Raw genomic sequence first — 9,933 nt, 5'->3', positions numbered from 1 at the left:
TATACCACCTATACCCTCCTACATCACCTATACTTCCTAACCCACCTATACCTTCTTATGTCATCTATACTTCCTATACCACCTATACCCTCCTACGTCATCTATATTTCCTAAACCACCTATAACTTCATATATCACCTTTACCATCCTACATCATCTTTACTTCATATACCACCTATACTCTCCTACATCACATTTACTTCCTATACCACCTATAACCCTCCTACATCACCTATACTTTCTATACATTCCTACGTCACCTTAACTTCCTATACCACCATAACCTTCTACACTACCTATACTTCCTTTACCACCTACACCCTTCTACATTACCTACAAATGTCAACTATCTTTACCATTTATACCCCCCTGCATTTATTTAGTTATTTTATTTAAGTAATTGTGTTCTTTTATTTATTGCATTTTATTGAGTAATTAATTAATTTGTTTTCTTTATTCAATTATTTTATTTTTATTTCAGTTTATTGATTTATCAAATAATTTGTTTTATTTATTGAATTTAATTATTTATTGTGTTTTTTTTCATTTGTGGCGGTTTTTTCCATTCGTGGTTAAACCATAATCAAGTTCTTTATTAATCTTTTCAATAGTTTAAATACTTAGTTGAATACTCATAACTATTTTATTAAATGTTAAAAATTAATAATAATGTGTACTTTTAATTCACCTTAAAGAAATACCGAATACACAACTACTGTAGTAAAATTGCTAGATCTCAATGATTTTCAATGATGTAATCAAAATCTATATATTGTCAATGCTGGCAGGGGCCTTGTACCTCTCGAACCTCCCAGGAAGCACCCCCGATAACTATTGCGAGTCGAGCGCAGGACTTACATACTTCGACCTGGACGTAAAAAAAACCCACAATATAGACAATAGAATTAACGAAAAAGCATACACACATAGAGATAAAACTACAAATATGTTATAAAATGAAACTCGCCGTTTAGACCCACTAGTTATAAGCCTCTCTTCAATCCAGACTACCTTGGTGTCGTTACGAAACCATCAGCCCATGCGTGCAGTGATGGAAGTATTTGTAGATTTTGGTGAATTCGATTCATATATTCATGTGAATAGAATGATATAAGTATGAACATTAAATATCTAGAATATACAAATAACTAATTACTCAATTATTTTCTACTTATAATTTTACTGGTCAATTAAGGTACGTGTATAGACATGCATCCATCAATCAGCACACGACGCAGCCCAAATATTCGAATATAGATATAAGTCATTGCTAAACTTCCAACCGATTATTTCATGTATTTATCTATTTTAATTGTATATTTATTTTCTTTTTAATTTGCAAACTTTATTATACATATAACTATTTTTTCATATTAAAACATTCCAGCACTCGCATATTCTTAAAATTACCTGTACCAGGATCGTTTACCTGTACATAGCCATCGATCGTTTTCTTAAATAACCAGAAAAACGCATATTCAACGCACATTCAACGCTAAATTTAAAACGCACATCAAACGATCAACGCAAACGCAACGGAAACTCAACGGAAACGCAACGGAAACGCAACGAAAACGGAACGCAAACGCAACGGAAACGCAACGCACTTTTGGTAAAGAAAAACGGTCCAGGGTCTGTACCATGAATAGAAATCATTTCAAAGCTGTAGTTAAACAGCGGTTAACAGATCAATGTATACAGAAATGGTTCCAAGAGATAGAAAACTCTTCTCGTGGTAAATTCTACTCTATATTTAAGACAAACTTTCAGTATGAATCACATAGATCTAACCAAACTTAATGAAAAAAATAGGAAAATTGTTTGTAAATTTCGAACGTCTAATCTAAATTTCCCAATAGAAACTGGACGCTGGAATGCAACTTCAAAATCAGATCGAATATGTCCTTTATGTCAAACAGTTAAAGGTGATGAACCACAATATTTGTTTAAATGCCAAATACTTCTATATCATCAAAAAGAAAAATATATATCCATAACTATTACACTACAAACCCCAGCAATTTTAAGCTAAAAGAAATGATTTCTATTTGTAATTTACATGTTTTACCTTAAATAATTCGTTTTCTAGAGAAAATAATTGATACATGCAGTGCTATTTTTCTGTAGTATTATATATTTACATGTTGTATAAATAATTTGTACTCACTTTGCTATGTAATTAAAATGTGTTAAAATGTTGACCTCTTGTAACACAACTCATGTGTCATGAGTGTAAAAATAAAACTTGAAACTTGACAAAAATAGATGCTTACAATATTGATTTTACCCAGCCAGCAGGTGGATAAATTACTAATTAATTGACTTAATTAGTAGCTGCGATATCGTAGTTCACATGTCAAAAATGCATGGCCATCGTCTACTGTTATAACACCGGTTTGAATGCTGGATATTGCAATATATTACAACACAATAAGGCTGTTTATCAACTTTCAACATTACTTTGCCTGCCATTGAGTATTTTCACTGGATGATTGAGTAATTATCAATATCATTTTTTACGCCCACGTTTTTTCTTCCTCCCAGTCGTGGTGGAACCATTCCATGGAACACTGCAACAAAAATCAGGGATCATTTTTATAAATAAAGTTAACAAGAGTCTAATGGTGATCATATGCCCGTCATTATGAAGAAATGAATATACAGTATACTTAAAGCTTCAGCGCAGTAAATTAGGTAATGCTGTAATGGTGGACTCAGTGGCTTTGATGGTTGATCACATGACTTTTTGCTGTAATTTAACCAACTTTGCTGGAGAAAGTTAAAGCAAAATATTTACTGGTACCACAGGTAATTAGTAGTATATATATACTTAGAAACGACACTGGACGTTTGTATTGTAAAAACTATTTATATAATCGAACAGCCTCCCTTCCCTCTCCGACCTTCAAGCAGGCTCGATCGAACTCCCTTACTTCACTCGGGCCAGCCAATTGCAAATTGCAATCTTACACTTTTACACTCTGGAATAGGTTTGCTACGTCACTACTTTGATCCCTGCTTGAGAAAATGACAGTCTTTTGGAGGATTACTTCCCAGCAGGCTTGTACCCCTTAGTACTGCTATGTAGACGCAATGAGTGGTGACATTTTATTTTTTAAGGACATGATGATACATATGGTGGGTTTTGAACCATTTACTGGTAATTGTCTTCTAAACATCAGGCAACTGGTGGCCAGGGTCATACTTACGTTGTCATTATCACAGCCGACCATCTCCCCATAGGTTATCTGGTTACACAGGCAGTACCGCGACTCGTTAGGGTCATTCAGGTCAACAGACATCCCACTCTCGTCTACAATCTGTAGCCCCTACTGACCTCTACCACCTGTGCGGTTTCACTGATTAGGGCCCGATGACCCTGGGGTTGTGAAGGAGGAGGGGTAGTGATTTAAGCCCAAGATGGATCAGCAACTGGTTCTGGTTCAGTCGGTACAGTATCATGAACTGCCTCTGCTCCAATGATGACAGGGAAGGGTGACGGATCAATGTTCATTGTTGATTTCCTTGCACCAATAATATGGTCAGTATGAGACATACCATTTGAATTTGATATGGCATCAATTAACTTCACAATCAACTTCTCTTTGGTGTCTTTTGTAGCTACTGGCACTAAGTAGGCCTTGCAGAGAACAACTAGCTCTGGTTTCTTCATTTTGTTCATCGAGGATTTGTCTTTCAATAGAACCAACCCCTTTAATAGATGATGCGACGTTGATTTTCCGTCAGATTTGTCTTCAACAATAAAATTGAAGTCAATGTCCTTCACTGTGGGGGCTTTCTGTGTTTTACCCTTTACCTGAATTTGTTTCCCGTGGGCCATTTTTATCTCTACATCCAAGGCCTGCAACACATCTTTTCCGAATTGATTTAACATAACAATTTCGTCGTAGATCCTCTCAAATGCCGACACATATTCTGTCATTTCCGAGAGCAAACTGGGAATTGTTGTACCCACAGAAAATTGCTGAAGTTGGACAGCGGTCACAATACTCAGGAAACACTCGTACAACTCTCGGGATTCCAGTACAGTTGCGGAACACTGAACATTCAAGTTTTTGTCTGTCAGATGTATCAAACACTGTTCACAAATTTTAGTGAAGAAAATATACATGTTAATCCTCTCGACACATTTTGTCGGGCACTTGTTTCAAGGAGTGTTTCCGGGTGTTGGAAAGTTAACTCAATGCTTCTCTCCGTTTCCCTCACTCCATCCAAAACTTGGATTATCCTGCGGGCAGAGTTATATTTAACTTGACCATCTACACTGCTGTTATAGCAGTTAGAATATTTTTGAACAGTATATTTGTAACGCACCTTCGCTACACAATATCCGCCGACATAACGGACCTTTCCTTTGCTTGCTTCCGTGAGCGTTCGGTCTGAAACAATCCTCTCCGAGACAGCATACAGACGTTGTTTTACCTTTAAGATGTGCTTTCTTACGGCTATCGACAAGTTGAAACAGATGTGTGCAGCAACTTGTGGTGTTACACGGCTCGTCATATCATAAAAAACAGCATTGAATTTGCCTTATAGGCGTCACTGGTGTGATGTGCATGACACTTTCTGTAAAACTGTGCTAGGTGATCGGACTTAACTGGAATAGGTTCGGAAATGTGGAAGTCTTCGATGAAGCTGCTGACAGTGATGAATTCTTTCGAGCAATACTGTTTTACTTTTTCGATGCGCTCCACTGACAGCAGCTGCTCAATGACATCGTTCGATTCCTGTTGTACAGGTGTACACACTCTACTGTGTTTACATGTATTTGACACATTTGTGACTTCAAACCGCTCTGGTAACACAATTTGACTGTCCTCTTATCCCTCCATTGAAATGTAGTAGATGATACGGTTGAAGTTTTTATATGCATCTTCATTCTCCTCCTATTCCTCCTCCTCATTAACTCGTGACTCCATTAGGAACATTTCCCAAGGGAGGAAAAAGTTCGAATCCATCTCCTTGGCTTTCCTGGAAATATAAAAACAAAAAGAGTTTAATTTAATCATTAAAAAATATTGTATATAACTATATATGCATTCTAACATCTACAGTTTATATCTATATATAACAAGCCTTTTGGGTTTTTAGAGGTATCTCCACATTTTAGGGGGGAAATATTTATCTATTTTATGGGTAAAACTTGTAGGCCTGCCAACTCTTCCTCCATTCAGTGAAGGGAGCACTTACAATCATAGGTGACACAAATTCTAAATTTACTTCTTAGTGTCAAATAATATGCAGGAGATGTATTTTAGACATAACAGGTATGAATAGTCAATATAAAAGCTTTCGGAGTTGTTTTAATACATAAAAATGCTCAAATAATAGAAGCAAAAATAAATAACAACAAAAACATGCAATTTAATAGTTTTTTAAACTTTGATCCTAGCTGTTTTACTTGGATGACCATGACACACAAAACAAGGTACGATTTATATAAAAATGTTACACACGAAGTTAGAAGGATTTCCGATTTTATTCGGGTTCCTTTTACAGATAGCCAATAAAGTTAATTTAAATGAAATTAGATTAAAAGCACCAGTCATTGGACTTTGGAAATAGGGGGACGTAAAATTAATTTAAATTCCCTACAAATTTTTGACACTTACGTTGTGGAGAAAAGAAACATTTTATTAACATGCAAACTTGTCGAGAAAATTAGACTGTGTGAAGGAATAGACATCGGTAAATCTGTTCTTTGTTCGCGGTATCACATTTTAGAGCCCTGGAACCAACAAAAGAAATTAAGATCTATGCTATGTATGCGGGTCATACCATTTAAGTCCCATTATAGCACTTGTCAAAAAATGACCTTCAACACCAAGGGAAACATGACAACACCTCAATCCGAAAACATAAACCAGACATTAAAAGTGAAAAAACTAAAAACTCCACAGAAAAGTGTAAATTTACAAAGGATGACCTAAAAAAACCTGATTCCAGCTGCTTCAAATGAAATGTTGGAACTTTTAATGCATCAAGTACAAAATTCTTCAAGAGACCCCAGGGGTAGAAGATGGAGTAAGAACATCATATCTGTCTGTTTTCAATTATATATGAGAAGCCCTAATGCATACAAAGCTTTACGAGAAAGTAAATTTCTTTTATTGCCGTGTCCATCATTACTGATGTTATACAAGAACTGTGTTAATCATAAAATTTGGTTTAAAGAGGAAATAGTTGAATGGATGTTTAATGAAGCAAAACGACTTGAAATACCAATGAATGGCTGGAGAGACGAAATAGTTCTGGACGAAATGTCCATACAAGAGGACTTCCAAATTTCTAAAACCAAGTATGGTGTCGACATGGTAGGTTTTGCAGACTTGGGGGAAGAAAATAACATATGTAAAACACTTAAACTAGGAAAAAATGAAAAAGAACTGGGGAGTCATGTTTTACAGTTCATCTTCTTTGGAATCACAGGATTCCGATTTCCATTTGCACATTTTGTTTCCACACAAGTGCAAGCGTCCGATATACATACTTTGCTTTGAGAAGCGGTTGATAAGTTACAGATGTATGGATTTACGGTAGACTATACATGTATGGATGGAGCATCATGCAATCGTTCTTTTATGAATATACATACTGACAATCCTTATTCCATGCTTGTTCAAAACCCTTGTGATCTTGATGAGACCAGCGCTGTTGTATCTATGATGGATTATTCCCATGTAATCAAGGAAGTGCGCAATAACATTATGAAAAGTGAATTAAAGAAAGGTTGCACAAGAAACCTCACCTTACCAAATTATAACATAATACAATGGCAATTGTGGATAGACTGTTATGGTTGGGACCAGACCAACGCTTTTCAACTGCATAGACGTCTTACAGCAGAACATATTTTTCCTAGCTCTCAAAGCAAAATGAGAAATCACTTGGCGGAAGAGGTACTAAATGACGACATGCTCAATTTATTTACCCATTACCAAGCCTACCTGGGCAACAAAGGATCAATTTCAAATGGCACCACCAAACTCATTAGACAAACATCCAAACTTATATATAAAAAAAAATCCGGGATCAACGACCAATCACACAAATGAATGACAGTAGATTAAAAGAACTCCGGGAAGTGTGTTGTTGGTTTCTTGAATGGAGATCAGCAGTTTCTGAAAATCCAACACTTGTTAAAAAATCCCAAAAGGAACATCTCTTGATGTCATACCAATGGATGATCTGAATTCATGCATAATAGGGTTCAAGCAGTTATGTGAGAAACTTCTACACAATGCTACTGACAAGAATGTGTTTATTACTCCATCAATTATTAACACTGATGCAATTGAAAATGAATTTAACCAACAAAGATCCACTTACAACGGTGCTAATTCAAATCCTAAATGTCTTCAATATCAACAAACACTTAATAGCATTATTCCTGGACAGTCAATCATATCGAAAAAGTCAAAAGCTGGGAAAACCTTTGCAAAGGCTCAACCCTTCGTATTTCAACAGCCAAATCCACGTAAGCGTAAAACTAATCCAGTGTGTTACGATCCACCAAAGAGTATCAAAATCATGCGACTGTAATATTTGAAGTGGTCATAACAGAATGACATTAATTCAGAATTTCAGATTTTCTTGCAAATAATCTATGATTACACCAGGGATTCTCAACATTGTTATGTGACTATAGATCATAATGCGTCATAATTATATTGTTGACTTGTGAAACTTCAAACAAGGGAGGACCCTGCAGGTAGGGCGTAAGAATTGTACCTGCTGCCCCCAATTGCATGATCGTAAGAGGCGACTAAATTTGGGACTTTATCTCTTCTCTCCTTTCTAAATAACTTTCTTCTTCCTAATGTCTCCCTTGACAATGCCTCACTTTTGGCCATTTGTTGAGCGTTCGCCCCTGTGAGGAAGGCTTTGGGTTCTGTCCCCTGGCCGAGACATACCAAAGTCTTTAAAAATGGTAGTTTATACTCCTGCTTAACGCTCAGCAAATTAGGAGTGGGACGACTGGTTCGCCCGTTGTCAGTATAATGTGACCGGGTGGGGCGTCCACCAATAACCCTGTAATCACTGCATCAGCATCATCATTTCCTGAGAAATTTCCATCATCATTTGATTTTTCCATCATCATTTCCATCACAGTTACTTCCCTTACACCTGTCATCCCTTGGTATGGGTACATGGTACAAGGTAGGATCTGCATGGTATGGATGTTGTATGTTTGTAATGTTATAGTGTGCGTGCTTTTGTTTTCAGGGGACATAGCCGACTTACACCTGGTTACCTCCCTTTAAATATTAAGAGTATTAGTCAAGATTGTATGTGTTTGTATTTTTTTGCGCTTATTTAATACCTGATCTATTGTATTGACCCAGTAGTAATTTTTTTTCTCAAAATTCTCTATGAGTGTAAGCAAATTACAAAAGTTTGTGGAGAAACCCATTATCAATATACCGGAGAAACTTAGTTGGACACCAGTGGTTTTTACCAGTAGTAAAGGTTTTTCGTTACAACGGAACTTGGATATTATTCAAGATTTTGGCTTTAATATAATTTTATTTTGCAAGGCCGGTACAAAATTTGATACTTCTTTTGTTACTTTTGCTAAACTTTTGCCAAATTTGGTTTCACAACATGGCAATGTTGTAGTTTATGTATGGCTAGGAACCTGTGACTTAACTACTAAGCGTGGTTCTTTTATTTCGCTAAGTCATAGTTCACAGGAGGAATGCGAGATCTTTGTTCAAACGCAGATCAACAGGTACGCTAACTGTGCTAAGAAATTTTCGACAGTTAAATTAATATTTTTGGAAATACCTCTTTACTCGATAGAGATATGGAACGGTCATAAAGGTCATACCGATCCAGGGTCATTTAAGGATCAGGATAGCGTGTTGTTAAAACACATAGAATTATTGAATACCTGTGTCAGAGAGGTAAATTCCAGGTCAGGTGTGTTATCCTTGAATTTTAACAGGGACCTATTGTCCTATAAACGAAAAGTTCGACAGCCGGTTCTCAATTTTTCTTTGTTGAAAGACGCCGTACATCCTGATAAACTCCTTGCAAGGTTCTGGATGAAGAGGTTGGTCACAAAAGTGTTTGTGGATTGTTTGTAAATATAATATGGTAAAACTGTTCGGAATAGCTGTACGGTAGGGCTTACCCCAACCACAGTGTAAACTGAATACTTGTTGTTATACAATCATACATCCTCTCTTCATTCTGGACTTAGTACGTTGTTTTGTTGTACAATAATTATATCAAATAATCATGGCTGGTAAAGAAGAAGACGATGCGGCAAAACCGAAACACATGCTTAAGGGGGAAGATGGTAATGAAATTACTGAGGAGCAGTTACTGGCTGCATTGCATGCTTTGGGTAAATTTCACATTGAACCTGTAAAAACATTGCAAATGCACTCAGTGCCACCAGGCAATGAACCGTCCCCAGACCAAAAACCGCCTAACCAAGAGCAAGAGGCTCAGAGGGATTTGTCTCCCAATAATCGATTTTCTGGTATGTTTGGATATCTCCCAAAAATTTCACCCTTTTCAGGGGAAGATAAAAAGGGAGATGTGACATATATAGAATGGAGACACGACATTGTCGCTTTAATCGACAATTCTGAAATGTCCTCCAATAAAGTAGAACAGGCCATTCGCCGTTCATTACGAGGAAATGCTAAACACATGATATCAATAGGGGAGAAGCTTACCCCTAAGCAAATGCTATCTAAACTGGATACGCATTATCGTGATATTTCTACTCACGGCATGATTATGCAGGAATTTTTCAACTGTGTTCAAAAGCCAGGTGAGTCAGTAACTAATTATGGTTGCCGGTTAGAAACGCTATTGCAGTGTGCTATAGAAAATAAATCACTGGATCCAGCAGCAAAGAATGGTATGATGTGCGACAAATTTTGGAATGCTTTGCAT

The sequence above is a fragment of the Mizuhopecten yessoensis genome, unplaced genomic scaffold, assembly GCF_002113885.1.
Source record: "Mizuhopecten yessoensis strain PY_sf001 unplaced genomic scaffold, ASM211388v2 scaffold9573, whole genome shotgun sequence".
Classification (NCBI taxonomy): domain Eukaryota; kingdom Metazoa; phylum Mollusca; class Bivalvia; order Pectinida; family Pectinidae; genus Mizuhopecten; species Mizuhopecten yessoensis.
Note: the sequence above shows the minus strand (reverse complement) of the source record.